Source organism: Euleptes europaea, chromosome 13, assembly GCF_029931775.1.
Source record: "Euleptes europaea isolate rEulEur1 chromosome 13, rEulEur1.hap1, whole genome shotgun sequence".
Taxonomy (NCBI): domain Eukaryota; kingdom Metazoa; phylum Chordata; class Lepidosauria; order Squamata; family Sphaerodactylidae; genus Euleptes; species Euleptes europaea.
Window position 1 is genome coordinate 14,780,154 of NC_079324.1, and position 20,962 is coordinate 14,801,115.

The window sequence follows — 20,962 nt, forward strand, 5'->3', positions numbered from 1 at the left end:
TACATAATGTATTTGGGATTGATAATAATGCCAGTCTATGGACCAAGGAAGCTAAACTAATGGGTAATGCCTCCCATAAGGGAGCCTTCAGGCGCCATGGTTTCGAGGAGATAATATAGCCTGATAATAATAAATAATAATTATAATCTGTTTGTCCATCTCTGTTGACCACGTAGAAGAAAATTAAATATTCCATTTAACTTTGAAAAACAACAACAGAAATACCCCACATAGCAGATCCAGTTCCCTTCCGAAGGCCTTCTCCAACCAGCGCCACCCATATTGGGTTTTATATTTGGTTAATATGGCAGAGTTTGACCAGTCATGGAAGTGTAATATTGAGTGCATAAAATCAATCTTCCCAAGAGGTAAATTGCAAAAAAAGTAGAACTTACATTTATTCAGGTTTAGTTTGTTAACATTCTTGTTGCAGTTGATAAAAGATAGAAAGCCTCATCTAAAGAATACATGTCCCTATACAAGTGGCTAGCTAATCCAGCGTCATGTGAGTGCAAGTATGATTGTATGGTTTATGCAGGAAAAATCTGTAGAAACGTCTGCCTCCTTTGCAGACCTTGTGGAAACAACAGAGAGACAAAATGGCTGCTGAGAAAGAAGGAGGAGGAGTTAGAGGGCAGCCACCAAGTTCAGCAAAACAGGAACATCCCATTAAAGAGATAACAACAAACTTAGAGTAAATTAGCGCCCCCCTCCAATGTCAAGGCATGCTGAGTCGCTCTCACTCCAACAATCCATTCATCTTTCTGAAAAAGTATCCTTGCACATGAATCCAAACTTAACATCCTGTCAATGGGCACAGGGTATGGCTACTTGGTATCAGACTGGACCCTTGTATGATGGCAAAAAGAAGCAAAAATGGAAGCCATCCGATTGAAAATATAAACAACCTTCTTACAAGTTTCTTCTTACAAGTTTCTTCTTACAAGTTTCTTCTTACAAAGAGGCTAAAGAGCATCCAATAAGCTTCCTAGTGCCCCAGTTGAGATGGGGGAACCCCCAGATCCTGCTGCCCACCACCACTCCAAGGGGCAGTGGCAGAAAATTTAAAAAAAATACAGCAACATCAAGTGTGTTATATCACTTCTGGGGAAAACCTGGAAGTGATGGAGGGTAGCTCTAGGAATCACTGGAAACTCTATGGATTTACCCGGAAGTGGCATAATGAGGCATATGACATCACAGCCTCCCCTCACCCCGTCCCTGCTCAAAAAGCTCCTGGCAATCCTAGAACCCAAAGGTGGGGAGATCTTTTGGCAAAAGTATACCACATACTTTAATTGATTTACAAGTAATTCAGTTTTCTTAGAGAATCTTGGGAAGTGTTAGATTCAAGTTCAGTGGCACCTTAGAGATCAACAGGCTAGTCCCTCTTCTCTCACAGGGAAAAAGTTCTCTATTAAGTTAATTAAAAAACACTCTGAGGTTTAATAGGGCCACATGAGCAGAAAATTTAACAAATTGGGGAAAATGACAATGAAAATGTGGCCCCCAGGCTGACAGTTCATTGCACGTCCACAGCATAGTCTGTACAGCATGGATGCTAGGGTTGCCCTTTTCCAATTGGGGTAAGAGTAGGGTTGCCAATTTACAGGTGATGGCTGGAGATCTCCCGCTATTACAACTGATCTCCAGATGACAGAGATCAGTTCCCCTGGACAAAATGGCCGCTTGAGTAATTGGACTCTATGGCATTGAAGTCCCTCCCCCTTCTTCAAACCCTGGCCTCCTCAGGCTCCATCCCCAAAATCTCCATGTATTTCCCAACCCAGAGCTGACAACCCTAGGTAAGAGATATTCCACCTCCAGCAGGCTCTTCCTGCTACTGCTCAGCTGGGCGGTGGGAGGAAAATGGGGGTGAAATGAGGGGGGTTTGTCAGTATTCTGGTATGCTGATGTCACTTTTGCTGTGACCAGAAGTGACATCAACACATCGACAGCAACACTCTAGTATTTGGTCAAAACTCTATGGTTAAACCACAAGTTTTGACCAAATGCTAGAATGTAATCGAACTGATGCTGGTTCTTATCTACTAATTTCTTGTGCTGTGTGTCTGTTAAGTGCCATCAAGTCAGTTCCAACTTATAGTAACCCTATGAATGAGCAACCTCCAAAATGTCCTACTGTTAACAGCCTTGCTCAGGTCTTGCAAACTGAGGGCCATGGCTACCTTGATTGAGTCAATCCATCTCATGTTGGATTTTCCTCTTTTCCTGCTGCCTGGCTTCAACTTTTCCTAGCATGCTTGTCTTTTCCAGTGACTCTTGCCTTCTCATAATGCGACCAGAGTAAGATAGCCTCAGTTTAATTGTTCAGGCTTGATTTGATGTAGGAACTACTTATTTGTCTTTTTGGTGGTCCACAGTATCTGTAAAAGTCTCCTCCAACACCACATTTCAAATTTCTTCTGCAGGTGTACAATGTTGGCCAGATTCTATGATTTTTTTTTAGGGTGGCTAAAAGTCAGAAGCAGACGATAAAAGAAATGGCGATGTGGATCATTCTCTTTGCTGCTGCTGAGATTCCTGGCTGCAAAATGAGAAATGTTAATCATAGCTTTGTGATACAGACCAGCAGTATCTTGCAAACAACACTTTGAAATGGAACCATACAATAAATTATTGGGAAGAACAATCTATTCTGACAATAAAAAGAAGCACCGTTGTTATGATTAACCAGAGATGGACAGCAACCCATCCGTTTGTTCTCCTACCAAGTCAAAACTCAGTGAGGCTAACCTATTGCCTTTTATGCATGGCTGTTTCCCTTACGGTCACCCCTCTGATGACTTTGGGTCTTTGTTTGGATGATCAGAGGTCACTTTGCTCTCGCCCTGCACTTTCCTGCATTTTGCCCACGTTTTCGGAGACCTGTTTTATCTCAAATTTGAAAATGTGGGCAAAACATGGGGAAAGGTAGGGGGAGAGTGAGGCGACCTCTGACAGTCGGAAAGAGCATGCATAATCAACCCTGAAGGCCCTCGTCGGAGGGGTGACCGTGAGGGAAACAGCCAAGCATAAAAGGATTATGCTTACTTCTCAGGGACATTGGAAGATTTCTGAATGGCTCCCCCACAGCATATGTGAGATGGCCTATTGATTAGGATCATAATGTTGGGGAAGGATTTTTTTTTTTAACTCTTCCCCCTCCCCATGTCATTCATTGTTATAAAGAGGATAAAATAGAGTCTATCTTTGTTTTGTTTTGATATGATTTGAATATGGAATAGATTCTGAACATGTTGCTGGATAACCTGCGTTGGAGGTACCTTGAAAACCTGATGCATGGTGATTTCTTTCTGCTTTTCTTTGTGTTTTTGAAAAAAAAAATTGAAGTTTTTTTTTTTTTAAAATACACAGATCTCCTTGGGGACTCTGTTTCCCAAACCAGTTGAAATAGCACCTTGAGGGAGGGAGGATTTGTAACAGGAAAGCAGCGCACCGAGAGGGGTTAACCCCCCCCCCATACAATGGTTCCTATCACAGTTAGAACTGTGTACCATATGTATTCACATGGATTTGATAGTGGGTCAAATCCTTGTGTGATCACATATTATGTTTTGCAGTTGTGTAGGCATTCGCATGTGAATATAGATCATACTCGGCATTTGGTGCTTGCTAAGAATTATATAGCAGCAAACAGTAACCGGCATGTATGAATGAGGAATCACAAAATCAAGCAACAAAGACAGAACTATCATATCACCTCATATTGCATCACGCACAATGCTTTTCATTGGAGTCGGTGCACAAAGTCAGCTGCCAGTGAGGTTGCCAACTCCAGGTTGGGAAAATCCTGGAGATTTAGGGGTGGAGTCTGGGAGGGGGGACCTCAGCGGGGTACAATGCCATAAAGTTCTACCTCTGAAGCAGCCATTTTCTTCAGGAGAACTGATCAATGCAGACTGGAGATTCACTATGATCCTGGGACATCCCCAAGCCTCACCTGGAGGTTGGCAGCCCTAGGTGTAGGAGAATGTGTAAACAGTCTGTAATGATATGCAAGAGGCTATTGGAATTGATTCCTCAGGCATAGGGTTGCCAGGTCCCTCTTCGCCACCGGTGGGAGGTTTTGGGGGCGGAGCCTGAGGAGGGTGGGGTTTGGGGGAGGGGAGGGACTTCAATGCCATGGAGTCCAATTGCCAAAGCGGCCATTTTTTCCAGGTGAACTGATCTCTATCGGCTGGAGATCAGTTGTTATAGCAGGAGATATCCAGCTAGTACCTGGAGGTTGGCAACCCTTCTCAGGCACCTGCACCAAATTAGGGTAAATTCAACTTCAACTTTGGGGAGGGCCTGTGGCTCAGTGTTAGAGCATCTGCTTGGAATGCAGAAGGTACCAGGTTCAATCCCTGGCATCTCCAGTTGAAAAGACCAGGTAGAAGGTAATGTGAAAAACCTGAGACCCTGGAGAGCCGCTGCCAGTCTGAGTAGACAATACTGACTTTGATAGACCAGTGGTCTGACTCAGTATAAGGCAGCTTCATGTATCCATGTGTTCACCACTGCATGTTGCATGAAAGATCCTGCACCCAAAACCACACATTGCCTTCCGCTGTGACAAAACACACCATTCAAATTTATGTCATGTTCCTAATTTGTCAGTTTTGCATTTTAAGCAGCTACAGAGCCTTGTTAACTTTGTGCCACTAAGGATACTTAGAAACTGTAAACACAATAAAAATCACTTCCATATTTTATAGAATCAAATATAAACACATAAATATCATTTCTTTTCTTGAGAATGTTTACATATGATCCAACTATTCCTATTTACCAGGGACAGTCTCTGTTTTTGGGGCCCTTTCCCTGGTAGATAACTGTCACTCTTTTATCTCGATGTTTGCCTTTTGGGAATGCCTGATTAGCATTTGCTGATTTATTTAAATATATATATCCTTCCTAATTGCCACAAACTCAAGGCGGCTAATGAAGCTGCGATAGCTGCAGTAATGCAAAAGCAGCATAAGTCTCTATCGATAAGGCAGAGCAATACCCAATTAAAAACAGTACACGGTGAAACAACCCATTAAAAACAATGCAGCCATATCTACCAGACAAGTTTGCCCTTCATCAAATGGAGTAAAACTAGGGTTGCCAGCCCCAGGTTGGGAAATACCTGGAGATTTGGGGGGGGTGGAGCCTGAGGAGGGCAGGGTTTGGAGGGGACTTCAGTGGGGTATAATGCCATATACTCCACCTTCTAAAGTGGCCATTTTCTCCAGATAAATTGATCTCTGTTGGCTGGAGCACAGTACAACTTGACAATAGGTCCATGTGTTATTACTTTGAACAAGAATAACACCAAAGTAAAACATACAAAATAGGCATCTTCATCCTTTCTAGGCTAGAAAGTCAAAGGTCATTCAGAGGTATCCACTGCCTGCCCCATAAAGCTTAACCACACCAATGCAAATGTTTGCAGTTGTTATAAAGTGGTTATGATAAGGCAAGCCAACATTAAATGGCGTAATATGCATGCAAATCTTCTATAGTTCAACCCGCTCATCATAAAAGCATTTGGGCTTGCTGGGTGTCTGACATGGGTTTTAGGAAGCCGGGATCATCATGTATATATCAGTGGAAATGGGAAAGAATTTGTGCGGGTGGTCTGTGTACACAGCGAATGTAACTTTTTGCTAAGCCTTAGGAAGGCAATTCTTCAAAGCTTGACTGTCAAGGGATTTTACTGCTGACTCACCAGAGTCACACACAACTCCTTGCATGCAACAGAACTCCTCTCCCTCCCACCCCAGCCAGGAGATACCCAAGAATCAGGAGCAGCTGATGCAGGGCACACCTGGTCCCAGGTAACTTCTCTGCTTTTAGGACAATTCAATTAACTTTCTTGAAACATTCCTTGCTGTACTGGAACAGCTAATGAGAGGAACATTGACTCTGCACGTTTGCCTTTTGAAAGAGCAATAAGCCGTGTTTACTTACCGAGGAGAGCGGCTCATGAGTAAGTGCCCCAGCTTAACACGTCAAGTGGCAAATGAGAGCCTTTCCCTGCCAACAGAGAGCTTGAGATGGATGACTCCTGGATACCAAGGTGAAGTATGTTTCTTTTCCATACACAAAGAACAGATTAAATTGATTTACAAAACAGCGAGAGCCCCCTTCCATATATGAACCAAAGGGGACTGCAGATCTTAGAATGGCTCCTGCTTCAACCAGCCCAGTTGCTAGATTTCTGCTGTTATTCCCCAGGATGAAACGTCTGATTTCCAGCTATAGTTTTGGCCACACCTAGAGATTAAGGCTCTTTTTGGTGGGTTTGCCAGATTTCAACTCAGAGTAAGATTGCCAGCTCCAGGTTGGGAAATTCCTGGAGATTTGGGGCTGGAGCCTGGGGGTGCACTGTTTGGGGGAGGGGAGGTACTGAAACAGGGGGGAGGAGGGCAGGGAAACTGGTATGGTTACATCCTGTCCTCATTTTCAGGCAGTCTTTCCAGCTGAGGGTGGAGTGGGGCCTGGCAATCCCTACATTTGCCTACAGAGGCAGAATAAGGAGAGCCGACACCTCAGTTGGGAGATAAAAGTTTGTTCAGTTATTTATTTACATTGATTGAAGGGGATCTGCGACACCCGCAGGCCAAACCCCATTCCAAACCCAACAAAACCATGAAAGCGGAGAATTCAGAGAACTTGATACACAGATAGTTATGACGTAATGGATATAATGGTATACAAATGCCAATTTTAAAAGCCCCTTCCCGATGGCAGAGGGAAGAAATGGCCACTGCTGGGGCAGGGAAATGGGTGCTGTGTGGGCCCTGGACCTCTAATTCGTCTAACACCGGGTACTGCCTACTTCAGAGCCTTCCCACTATCATATTATTGATTCTACGTAATATTTCTAAAGGTTTCGCAAAGGTCCACCAGCACGGTCCTGTTCTTGCTATTTCATTCTGCTTTCAGAGACCATTTTGGAGCAGCTGCAGATTCAAACCCAGGATGCACAATTTACTAGAGAGGGTTTGGCACAACTTTGACACTTCCAGACCGTACATCCGTCAGCTGTTGGCGGCTGAGCCGTGTGAATTTAGAGGCTCTCCAGGCCAGATTATTGCATTGCCAAGAGAATCTTACCATATAAGGACAGAGAAGCCGGCCAGCCAATCAGCTGACGCGGTCTTGATTATGGCAGTGGTGGAGTGGGTCCTTTTCCAGATGGAGGACTCCCAGTGAAATTATATCATGTCTGTTGACTTGTACAATGTGTCTGTCTGTCTGTCTGTTGGTTGGTCTTTACATATTGTGCTAGGAGATGCACCATAGTTTAGCTCCAGAACAGGTTTTGTAAATGTTTGCAAATGTAAACAACGTTTACAAAAAACAGTTACAAAAAACAGCATGTGTGTTACAGAAAACAGGTAAGATCCGAGGCAGAGTTTAAGCCTTAAGGTGAAAGGGTATTAAAAAGAAAAATGAACTGGGATTCTTGTAGCAACAAAATTCTATCTATGTTTTGTTTGCAGTGGGGTTTAGGTTTATATTGCCATACCACGAAGATCTGAATCTCCGTATCCGAGTGTCGCATGGATTTATAATGGGAGACCAATGGTGTTTCGAGAACATTATTTTGAATACGGGATCTGTGTTTCCCCACTCTAAGTTTAAGGGGTCTCATTGTTTTGCCCCATAAAGAAAACCACAAGGGCAGCGCAATATGTAAATTACATTGCGGCTATTACAATTAGTGAACGGTCTTAATTTGAAAACAAAATTAGAACTGGCACTTTTAAATTCCTTAACGGGTAGTTACATTCGCCACACCGGAAATGGCCACAGGGCAAATTAGATATTTCTTTAGGCAAACTATCAGTGTGGGTCAAAAAATTTCTCAATGCCCTAGTTTTGCGGTATCCAAATCTAAGAGGCGACTCATAGCCCGGTAAATTCTGTAAAAGATGCCAGTGTTTGAAGATGAGGTTTTGTATCTCTCTGGTGTAACTTGTGTACTGTAAAGAGGATGTGATACCCTTGTGGGTAGTACGCTGTCTACTTTGGTTAAGTAACTGGGCACGATCCACATTATCTACTCGTGTTCTGGACTTATTGATAACACTTTGAGGGTAACCCCTAGTCTCCAAAGTTTTAGAAAGTGCATCAGCTACTTGCATATATTGCCCATGATGTGAGGCATTCCTTCTACTTTTAGAATTGCAAAGAGACAGAGAAGTAGACAAAGACCACTGTGAGATGGCTTTTGAGGTTCATGCGCGCTCTCTCTCTCTCTGTGTGTCTCTCTCTGTGTGTGTCCTCTCTCTCTGGGTATCTGCTTTTCTTCAGTCTGCCACTCTCAGAGATCCCCAACTTGCCATAGCACCCGCCAGTGTTTTCCTGGCAACTGCTTGCTACTGTAATGTTGGGACAAAATCCAAAGGGTCTTGAATGGAACAGAAAAAACTTCCAAGGAACTTCAGGACTCTACCCGTTTACTGAGGAGGACAATGATGAACTCATCCTACGTAGAAAAGTCCCCGTTGCATTACCTCAGGTTGGCTATAGAGATAAACGCTCTTATTTTATGTCTCTGCACTTGGAATTCTCCCTGTGGCCACTCAGGGAGGGAAAAAAATCCCATGTCTTTGGAAACTCGAAAAAAAAATGTCTTCCCCACGACAGAGAGCTGAGCCTCTTCTGCATTTTGCCGGAGGAGCTTCAGAAGAGTCCTGGAGGCAGGGAGTGCCTATTCAAAAGCAGCTGCCTCCATCCATCCTAGAAGGATGTCCTGACCCATGGCAGCCATTTTGTGAGATGGCCCAACTACCTTCCCTCATCATTCTAAAAGTGACCATAGACACTGAGGGCCTGCACCATACACTATGCACCATTTCCTCCTAAGACCGACATAGTGAGTGGAGCCTTACAACAACATATTTGTTGTCCTGGCTGAAATTCCAGAAGATGTTGAGGAGGCTTAGTGAGCCTTCACAGACTCCATGCTTAGGGTTGCCAGGTCCCCACTTACCTTTGGCGGGAGCTTCTTGGGGGCGGAGCTGGGTGGAGGGATTCGTGCAGGCTCCCGATACTACTTACGGTTTCCTAGCCCTGTTGTGTGCACGCTCTGTGGAGTCAGAGAGCACAGACAGCAGGGCTAGGACGAACGAACGTCCTCGCCTCCTTCTCCAAGCTGCAAGCCAGATCGGGACTGATCTGGCATGCAGTTTGGAAAGGGAGGCTGGGGAGTTCCTAGCCCTGCTGTCTGTATGCTCTGACTCCTCGGAGCGCCCAGACAGCGGGGCTGGGAACCCGGAAGTAGCAGTATCACGCTGGGAGAGCGCGCAGGGAAGAAATCGCTCTCCCCTTCCTGCTTCCGCCCGCTGACCCTCAACTGGTCAGTAGGCAGCCCGGTTGATTGGTGGGCAATTGCCCACCACAACCAGGCAGTTGGGAACCCTATCCATGTTGCCCTGTATTTTCCCCATCTCACTCTTTTGCAGGCTGGGGCCCAGGACGAGTGAGAACACAGAGTCTCCGTTAGAGCTGGCAGTTGCGCCAAGGACATGCTTGAGATAAATGATTATAGACCCAGCTTCTGGTAGAGGGGAATCTTTGAGCTGACAACATGGGGAGAGACTGGGCTGTTTTCCTGCTTCTTTGTAGTCAGACAGGAGTTATTGCCTGTATACATTTTATTGCTACCCTGTCTCTTCAGACATCTCTGTGTGATGTTACAACACCCATAACCCATGACGTTTCTTCACAGTAGAAGCCAGGGTTCTGAAAGGAGATTATGCAGCCTTCCTTTGGCTAAATTAGTAGGGATGCCAGGGCACAGAAAGCAAATTCTAATCCAATTCTCTCACCACATTTATGACCTTTTCCTAGTAATTTAACTAGCGTTCAATGCAACTGGAAGAACTTTTTATAGATGCTTTCTGTCAGGCAAGGTAGGGTTGCCAGGTCCCTCTTTGCCACCGGTGGGAGGTTTTTGGGGTGGAGCCTGAGAAGGGTGGGGTTTGGGGAGGGGAAGGACTTCAATGCCATAGAGTCCAATGGCCAAAGCAGCCATTTTCTCTAGGTGAACTGATTTCTATCGCCTGGAGAGCAGTTGTAATAGCAGGAGATCTCCAGCTAGTACTTGGATGTTGGCAACCCTAAGGCAAGGTAATGATACGTACTTGTGTGTGTGCCTATGTGTGTGTGTGAGAGATTAAATGAAGACTGTATTCCTACTATCTCACTTTCAGAGGCTGAGCCAGCCAGGCTCTGCACTCAGGTTCAATGAGGGTCCCCAGTAAAAAACGAATTGCTTTGCTAATTATGGTATTTATTTAGAGTTGGCAGCTCCAGGTTGGGAAATACGTGGCGATTCTGGGGGCGGACCCTGAGGAGGGCTGGGTTTGGGGAAGGGAGGGACTTCTGTAATGTATTTAGTTGCTGCAAGGACTATGAAGAACGATTGAACCGCTGAACTGTTGAACTCAGCTGTGCTGAACTGTGTTGAGTTTGAGTCTCTGCTCCAGGCTCCATCGTCTGTTTCTCCTGTTGGACAGTGGACTTTGGCCATCCAACCACGGATTAGGGGGGTGGCTCCGGGTGGTTGGGAACTGTATATAAGTTGGGGTGTTTTGCAGTTATGTTAGTTCTCTCTTCCCTGTTAACTGAATAAAGCGGTTGCTGTTGGAACTCTGTCACTGGCCTCGTGTGTAACCTGCGCAAACATAACACTTCAACGCCATAGAGTCCAATTTCCAAAGTGGCCATATTCTCCAGGGAAACTGATCTCTATCACCTGAAGATCAGTTGTAATAGCAAGAGCTCTCCAGCCACCAACTGGAGATTGGCAACCCTATATTCATTGCAGATAAATCAGGTGTTGTAGGCAAGATGATATTTACAAAACCTCCGTAGGGTTGCCTGCTCTGGGATGGGAAATTCCTGGTGAAGGCTGGGGAGGGCAGGGTTTGGGTAGCGGCGGGACCTCAGCAGAGTATAATGCCATGGAGTTCACTCTCCAAAGCAGCCATTTTCTCCAGGGGAACTGACCTCTGTCGTCTGGAGATTGGTTGTAATTCCAGGAGATCTCCAGGCCCCACCTGGAGGCTAACACCTAATCTCCAGGAGTGGCCTGGACTGGAAATTTCCCGTAATTGCAACTGGTCTCCAGACAATGGATAAAATGGCAGCTTTGGAGAGTAGACTCTGTCATAGGGTTGCCAACACTGAGCTGGGAAATTCCTGGAGGGTGGAGTCTGGGGAGGGTGGAATTTGGGGAGTGGAGGGACCTTGTTGGGATATAATGTCATATCAATTGCCCTTCAAAGCAGCCATTTTCTCCAGGGGAACTGATCTCTGTAGTATGGGTATCAGTTGTAAGTCTGGGAGGTCTCCAGGCCTCACCTGGTAATTGGCAACTTATGACATCACATTCCTGATGAACTCCCTCCTCTCCCCAAACTCCTCCTTCTCAGGCTGTGCCTGGAGTTATCAACCCTAATTTATAGGGTTGCCAACCTCCAGGTACTAGCTAGAAATCTCCTGCTGTTACAAAGAGGGACCTGGCAACCCCACCTTGCCTGACAGAAAACATGTATAAAAAGTTCTTCCAGTTGCATTGAACACTAGTTAAATTACTAGGGGGAAAAATCATAAATGTGGTGAGAGAATTTGATTAGAATTTGCTTTCTGTGTCCCTTCCCGCAAGGCATGCCCAGCAATGCTTGACCAGCTGCAACACACTTTGGCCTACCACAATTTGATGCTGGGCTATGAATGTCCCCCCCCACACACACACACACACTAAGTAGGTTATCTGAGGAATTGGGTACTATCTAAGAATGAGATATGGGGAGGAAATTTGTTGCCATATGGAACTGTTTTGGCTCAGGGCTGGGAAACAGTGTGGCTTAATAAGGCCTGGTACCTAACTGATTAGAATAAGCTGAAAGGTTATAAATGCATTGTCAAGGGAGATAATACTCACAACTTCATTTGGGGACATCTGGAAACCTTCTAGCTTCTCCTGGGATTGTCATATCTGATCAGAAGATGGACTATCATGTGTTGTTGGGGTTCCCCCCCCCCGCCCCACTCTGCTAGTACGTTTTCATCATTACCCTCTTTATGTGCATTTTAGGGCTGCCAACTTCCGGTTTGAGACTGAAGTTCTTCCAGAATTACAGCTGATCTCCAGATTGCAAAAATTAGTTTCCCTGGAGAAAATTGCAGATTCATAAGATGGACTTGATGGCATAACATCCCTGCTGAGTTCTCTCTATTCCCCAAACTGCACCTTCCCCAGGCTCTGCCCCCAAATCTCCAGGAATTTCCCAACCCAAAGTTGGCAACCCCTAATATATGTTTCCACTATATCCTTTTTGAAAAGCCATAGTAAAAAATTACCACTCATTGTAGATGAGATATGGATATTTCCTTAATTTTCTCCAAGCAACTGAAAATAATGGTTATACTGTTATTGATATATATCAAACATTGAATTGGGCACTGAATCCACACATCCAAGGATACTATTCTACCATAATCTTTCACCTCCTGGATTCTCTTGTCCACTCAATGTGTGGCTCCTACCAGGCAAAAGAACAGGCTCATGAAATGCTGATGTTTGCCGTCGTTTGTATTTGGTATTAGATGTGATAATAAACCAGCCGGCTGCTTCCACTCTTCAGCGGAAACTTACGCGCTCTGTTAATGTCTGTGATCCAAACCTGGCTACAAAGTTTAATATCCTTTCCATTCCTTTTATCCAATAAAAGCTTTATGATATATTGATTTTGAGCGGTGAATAGTTGTTGTTAATCACTTATCACCCAATAGACAAAAGGAATTTAAAAAATTGCAACTGCTAAAGTTCTAAATATTGTCGAAGGCTTTCACGGTCAGAGTTCATTGGTTCTTGTAGGTTATCCGGGCTGTGTAACCGTGGTCTTGGTATTTTCTTTCCTGACGTTTCACCAGCAGCTGTGGCAGGCATCTTCAGAGGAGTAACAATGAAGGACAGTGTCTTTCAGTGTCAAGTGTGTAGGAAGAGTAATATATAGTCAGAAAGGGGTTGGGTTTGAGCTGAATCATTGTCCTGCAAAAAGTAACAAAGGTAATGTGCTAATCATTGTCCTGTCAGTATCAAGATAATGGCTAATGAGGGTGTGGTATGTTAATATGGAACCATTGTATCCTGAAGTGATCTGTTAATGTGTGAAATCCAAAGCTAATCTGGCAACCCTATCTGGAATGCATGTTGCATTTAGTTAAATACCATACCAAAAAGCATCTTGATGCACTCATACATGCAATTTTTATCAAGATGTTTTTTTGCAGTGTTTTATCAGCACGCACATGCTCCTCAGCAATAAGGAAGGGGGAGAGGGAGACACCAGTGAGCTGAAGGAACTGAAAGCCATAGCAACCTTTGCAGATCCCAAGTGCAGAATTAATTTTAGAAATTCTCCCAGTTTAACCTGAATTCAGGACATCAGGAATGAAGGAATAGATAAAATTCCACAGCAATGAAGGAACAGGAGAAGGGGAAATCTATTCATCATGGTTGTAGTTTTAGGCTATATTTTAATGACAGCCCTGTGTAGAGTGCATTACAGCAGTCTGCTCTGGAAGTGTGGATAGTTAGGTCATTTACTTCCCTCGGTAACAGTAAATCATCTAATGGGATGATATCCCATCTCAGCTCTTCAGAAACAACATGGAATGGTGAATCCCAGTTATTGCTATACTTTCTTATTCAATTAACCTCCTGGACCCTATTTCCTGTGGCTGGGAAGTTAGCACAATCACTCTCATATATGAGAAAGGCAACGAAAAACCATCCTACTAATTACCACCTCATCAGCTTAATTGACATAGTGGATAAACTCTATGTAAAATATTTATTATGCAGATTGGTGTGCTGGGCTCAAGAAAACAACATTATTGCTGATGAGGGCTAGATCTGGAGCCCGCTCACTGATGGTAGACTTGGCTTCATGTTGGTGTATGTAATTGATGAGTACCCCAGGCTGCGGAAGGGAAGCCATCTTCCATTTTTTGTGGACAGTGAGGCTTCTTTTGACTCTATAGACAAAGACACCTTGGGGGTTATGGTCGCCAGCTCCAGGTTGGGAAATACCTGGAGATTTGTGGGGTGGAGCCTGAGAGGGGCGGGGTTTGGCAAGGGGAGGGGCTTCAGTGCCATAGAATCCAATTGCCAAAGTAGCCATTTTCTCCAGGTGAACTGATCTCTATCAGCTGGAGATTAGTTGTAATAGCGGGAGATCTCCATCCACCACCTGGAGGTTGGCAGCCCTATTTGGGGTGAATCTTTCCGATTACAAACCCCAACAGCAGACCGGTACTAATCAAAGCCTTGTAATTTGGGGATACCTTTAACTAAGCATGCTGTGAACTTCGACACAAACATTATCTCCTCGTTCAACATTACATACGAGGTAAGATCGTGCTGAGATAGTCCCAGTGGTTATTGTTGAAATTCATCTCAAACAGCTTTGCACTTGAACAACAGTCATTTGTTAAGAACATAAGAAGCATCCTCCTGGATCAGACCGGTGTTCCATCTAGTCCAGCATCCTGTTTCACATAGTGGCCAATCAAATGCCCTGGAGGGCATGGATGCCAAGCTCCCTCGATGTTTTCCCCTAGCACTTGTATTCTGAGGTTTACTGCCTCTGAATGTGGAGGTTCCTTTCCTCACCATGTAGGGTTGCCAACCTCCAGGTTATTACATGTTATTACAAATTGAAGATTCTGATATATTGCACACCTTGTGAGCCATAACTACTGTTATTTGGTTGAACCTCCAGGTACTAGCTGGAGATCTCCTGCTATTACAACTGATCTCCAGCCAATAGAGATCAGTTCCCCTGGAGAAAATGGCTGCTTCAGCAATTGGACTCTCTGGCATTGAAGTCCCTCCCCTCCACAAAGCCAACAACGAAACGTGTATACCATCTAGAGAACACGCACTTGTTGGTATTGCCTTTGGGCATTTCTGCTAGTGCATTTTTTATGCACTCGTGAATATCTGGTTTGGATGGACTTTGATAGCCTTGTTGTGTTGTACGGTCTTTTTGGGACCTATTTTTTGTTTGTATATAATTGTGTAGAACAACTGATAGTGTATGAACTATTCAGACAAATTAGATGTTTATTTGAATGATATGTTCAGATAAAAGTATATAATATATTACAATATTGAGCCCTTGTGCTGTTTTTTGATCTAGTATTCTTCATTGCAGCATAGGTTTTTTCCCTTTGTGATTTACCACCTGGAGGTTGGCAACCCTACAAAGAAGCCATTTTCTCCAGGTGAATTGATCTCTGTTGCCTGGAGATCAGTTATAATAGCGGGAGATCTCCAGCCACTACCTGGAGGCTGGCAACCCTACCTCACCCCCAGATGACAACAGAACCAAGCAGCGGCTTGCGCCCATGTGGATCCAAAAAGACTTCCCCAGCAGGCAGGCTGGGTGGATAGTTGGTGTCATCAGTCGACAGGTGGGTCACCAGTGCTGAATCCATGCCCCTTGCTGTGCCAATGCTCCTGTGATAATTTTCCAATAAAAACCCTCTTTTCTCCAGTTAAGTGTTTGCCTTCGTTATTCCCCTTTGGGGCCTCCCTTGCTATTAGGACCGCAATCTGTCTAACCCAGGTTTAAAGCCACCTATTGCTCATGGGCATCACTACGCGCACTGGCAGCGAATCCCACAATTTAATTACTCGTTGAGTAAAGAGGTATTTAATTATTATTTATTTAGAAAATTTGTCTGCCCCCTCTCCAGAATCGCACGAGGTGTCTCACAGTTAAAACCGTACAAATAATTAAAAGAAAAGATCAGCAAAAACAAACGAAAACAAAATCAATGAAATCAACACCAGTGAAAACATTACCGATGAAAGCAATCCAGAGTATAACAGCATGCGAGGAACTAAAAAACCCCGTGTATGTATTTTTATATTTATCATTGTAAACAGAAAAGTATATGTATTAGAGTGAATTTAAGCTCTTGGGGATGAATTTTAGAAAGCTTTATTAATCATGCAAATTAAGGGTTTGTAAAGTTAACCTATTAGTGAAGGAGGAATAATAGAGCTGTTGCATTGGTCCCTTAGCCTGGTTAGAGAAGAACCAATCAGATAGCAGGGACAATGTAGCAATCCTATTGGGCGTTTTAGGAAACTGCAATAAGATCCAATCAAAAGTTAGACTTCGCAATCCCTTTCCAATGTATAGGGTTACCAACCTCCAGGTACTAGCTGGAGATCTTCTGCTATTACAACTGATCTCCAGCGGATAGAGATCAGTTCCCCTGGAGAAAATGGCTGCTTTGGCAATTGGACTCTATGGCATTGAAGTCCCTTCCCTCTCCAAACCCCACCCTCCTCAGGCTCTACCCAGAAAACCTCCCGCTGGTGGCAGAGAGGGATCTGGCAACCATATCAATCCCTCTATTTTTCCAGCCCAAGATGGCTTTTTCTGGCAAGATAATGGCAGAGGATGAAAGTATTAAAGATCCCCCCCACACACACACACACACACACACACACACACACACACACACTCTCTCTCTCTCTCTTCATAAATCAATCCCAAAGGCTGCATTTGTGGAAGAAAAAAAGTCTTTATAAAATTAGAAGCAATTGCAAATGGCCGTGTTCAGTGTAGTTTTTCTTCTTTGTAATGTACACATCCCTTGGGATGCTCATTAAGGCAGAAACAACCCCCTGCTTGGAAGTTCATCATTCATTTTGGTTTTAAAAGCCGTAAAGGTCTTGACAACCGATTGAGTCACAAAATAAATGCAAGAGCAGGAGATATGCATGTTTCATCTCAGATCTGCCTCGTCCTCAGCACGAGCTGACTGGTGGTAGGGTCATCGGGTGTTAAAAGCAAAAATGGAACATGGCCAGGAAGGGGCTAAAACTTTCCCCCAGGCGTGGATTACCGTCTTCTGTGAGGATTCTCCACAACCACAGCCCCCCACAATCCTCCCATGTTTTTAATACAAGATTGAGATAGATCTGGGATCTGCTGCATCATAGCTACTCTGCCCCAAAGTTCAGTATTGCTTAAAGACTCCTGGGCATCCTCAAACTAGAGAAGATCTCATAGGCCTTTCATGCAAGGCTGTTTCCCTCGCGGTCAACCCCCTGACTGCTTCAGCACTTTGCTTTGATCATGCATGCCTTTCCCGACCGTCAGAGGTCACCTTGCTCTCCCCGCGCATTTCCGCATGTTTTGCCCATGTTTTCTGGATGCTGGGAGCAGGCTGTCCCCAGATATAGCTGCTTCCCTGCCCTAGCTTGTCTGCCACAATTCTCGTGATCACATCAACGGAAAAATATTTTGTATTTATTTATATAATGTGTCTGACCTGCCAACATGGCCTGAAGAATATTTGGGAATTTATGTGCTGATGCTGGTATGAGAATCACCACTGAGCAGATACAGCTGTGTCCGAGAAGACTTCAGTTTATGAGAGATTCTTCCTCTGTGAGAACTCCCTGGAGAGGACATTTAAGACAGAACTAGTAGACGTTATGGAAAACCTCAAGGTTCCCAATCACAACCTGCCTATTTGCTTCTCCTAGGGTTCCATGGGAAACCTCTGCAGGAGAGAGAGCTGGTTGGCTATGTGTGGAGTAGGGTTGCCAATCTCCAGGTGGGGCCTGGCTATCTCCCAGAATTATAACTGACCTCCAGATGACAGAGATCAGTTCCCCTGGAGAAAATGGCTGATTTGGAGGATGGACTCTATGGCATTATACCCTGATAAGGTCCCTCTCTTCACCAAACCCTGCCCTCCCCAAGCTCCACCCCCATATCTCCAAGAATTTCCCAACCTGGAGGTGACAAACCTAGGAGTCTGGAAGCAGCATGGTGTAGTGGTTAAGTACGGTGGACTTTGATCTGGACAAACGGGTTTGATTCCCCTCTCTTCCACATGAGCGACAGACTCTAATCGGGTGAACCGGGTTTGTTTCCCCACTCTTACACATGAAGCTTGCTGGGTGACCTTGGGCTAATTGCAGTTCTATTTGAACTCTCTCAGCCCCACTTACCCCACAAGGTTTCTGTTGTGGGGAGAGGAAGGAAAGGAGATTGTAAACCAATTTCATTTTCCTTAAGTGGTAGAGAAAGTCGGCATATTAAAAACCAACTCTTCTTCACGGATTCTCCCCTGCAATCGCTCCGCCAACTTTTCCCTGTTGAAAAGTTCCAAAACCAATGGACCCAACTGATGAGGAAAATAGCTTTGTGAGTGTGACAGTGGTTATGCCCTGCCTTTACAGTAGGGATGCATTTGCAGGAGACCTCCTGGCCATCCCCACCACTGTCAACAAGGGCAGAGGAATGGAAGAAATTGGGGTGTGGCAGGATCACATCAGTGCAAGACATCACCGGAAGTGGCATCATGACATCGGGGATGACTCTGTAGGATTTGCCAAAAACTTTATGGTTGAACCTTACATTTTTGGCAGATCCTAGAGTGTCCCCCTCAGACATCATGACATCATTTCCAGTTTTTTGCCAGCAGTGATGTTGCATGCTGACCTGACTCAGGGGCACCTGTCCCTGACTCCCCAATCCCTAAGCACTCCTAGGAATAAACAAAAGATGTTAAGAGAGTTTAAGGTAGTATGATAAAAACTTTAATGGTGAGTGCATTCCTTTCTCTCTTTTTTGGTTACAGCCTCTGCTCAGTGGTTTTTCAGACTTTGTTTGAAGCATTGCAAATCAGGTGAACACACACACCGTGAGCAATGCAGGCGGCCTGTTTTAGATCACCATTCAGGGCTCTGGGAATGGAGCTCCCAGCATTTCTTTATCTCTAAAAACCAGGCATGCAGGGGCCTGATACAGCTTTGAGACAGTGATGCAAGGGGATGGGCGGCCCTTTCACCTTGTGCTGTTTTCCTTTTATAGCCCCAGAGAGTCACTATGGGCTCTACAAGGTGACCCTATTCTCAGCCGTTCCTACATTCCTTTAAAAAAAATTTTTTTTTTTGCACTTCTCTTAGATGAACTGAAATGAACACACACACACACACACACACACGATTCCAAAATGGTTAAATTTGATGCTGAACAGCTATCTAACTAGGGCTACTTCACGAAGTAACTCTATTTGAGAAAAGGGGCTGTTTGAAACCAGGAGATCTCCAGCTAGTACCGGGAGGTTGGCAACCCTATCCATGAGGGGCCCAGGTGCTCTTTCTCCAGGGCTTACTGCAAATAGGAAATGTTGTTTCCCTGTAACCTGTGGCTGTAGAGACAAATGTGACTGAGTACTAGGGATGCCAACCTCCAGTTGGGACCTGGGGATCCCCTGCAATTACAGCTCATCTCCAGACTACACAAATCAGTTCCCCTGGAGAAAATGGATGCTTTGGAGGGTGGGCTTCATGTCATTGTACCCCACTGAGGTCCCTGTCCTCCCCAGGCTCCATCCCAAATTGCCAGGAGTTTTGCAACCTGGATCTGGCAACACACACACACACACAGCAGTGGCCAGGGGGGATCTGGCAACCCTACTGAATACAGAAGCAAATATGGTTCTTTCCAAAAAAAGAAAAAGAAATCTTTATGATAAGGTATATTAGAAGGGTAGGTGGGGTATTAGAATAACCAGTTTGTGGAGGGAATGGGAGGTGCAGGACCTCTTAGAGATGCTTTACAGAAAGGGAAATGACAGAGCTGAACAGTTGTCATTAATCCAAATGTGAACTATGCAAAGATTTATGCCAGTTCATTAAAACAATTATGCCAGGTGCTTCTGCAGCATTATGCATTGTGAGATCTTATGTTGTCGTGTGCCATTTCTTAATTAAAAAAAAACTTGCAACAAACAGAGACTGAGCTGCATAAATATTATGGATTATTAATCAATATGCCAATTATCAGTAATGTTAAACTAAATATTTTCAGCAGCTCTATCTCTATTGATCACTTGCTCTGAATTTTAACCTAGTTTGGCTTATTAATTATAAAAGGTTGCTGACCCCTGCAATGCAGTGCTCACTTGGGCAGCACATAGCCTAAAATTGGAATGATACAGAGAAGATCAGCATTGGTCCTGCGCAAGGATGACATGCATAGTTGTGAAGCATTCTTCTTCTTCTTTTTGTCCAAAAGGCCCTGAGCTGTATTGACAAACCTATTAATCAATAAATGGAATAGAGTATATCTGGTCTTTATCAGGGGCTGTTATGGGGGCAGCTAGCTATCCCCAGCCAGTGTGGTGTAGCGGTTAAGAGCGGCAAACTCTAGTCTGGAGAACAGGGTTTGATTCCCCACTCCTCTGCATGAAGCCTGCTGGGTGACCTTCGGCCAGTCGCAGTTCTCTCTGAACTCTCTCAGCCTCACCTACCTCACAAGGTGACTGGGAGAGGAAGGGAAGGCGATTGTAAACCAGCCTGAGTCTCCTTAAAGGTAGATAAAATCGGGGAATAAAAACTAACTTTTCTTCTTCCCAGCCATAGTGGTTTCAGAGGGACTCCCCCCACCCCCGAAAATGTGGACAACTTCTCCACAGGTGGGACCTGAGTAGTTCACGTGGGATGGTGTTTCCTCAGAGATCTTAGCCCAAAAGATAGCATTCGAAGAACATTAAGAAAATCCCTGCTGGATCAGACCAGTGGTCCATCTAGTCCAATATCCTGTCCGCACAGTGGCCAACCAGTTCCTGCTCTACTAGGTTGATACCTGCACACATCGTATATGAGAGACATATACTAACCAGTATTACAACTAGAATCAATCTGACCAGATGTCTGAGTAACTGGTAATAGATTTTACAACCTATACACATGCCTGGTTGGGTTTGAACTGTTTGTATATGTATGTATGTATTTATGTCTGTAAATGTGTGCAGGCTTAACATGTGTTTTAATTAACCACTGATGAAAGCCCAATAGGCCGAAACGCGTTTGGTACGTGGATATAGAGATCAACCCTAAGAAATG

At 44.5% G+C, this 20,962-nt stretch overlaps 1 non-coding gene across 1 annotated transcript; it reads left to right on the plus strand.

Moving 5' to 3' along the window:
- Positions 1 to 20,011: 20,011 nt before the first annotated feature.
- On the plus strand, positions 20,012 to 20,118 carry LOC130486632 (U6 spliceosomal RNA). The gene has a single exon (XR_008933754.1). It is a non-coding gene; the product is annotated as a U6 spliceosomal RNA (small nuclear RNA).
- Positions 20,119 to 20,962: the final 844 nt, after the last annotated feature.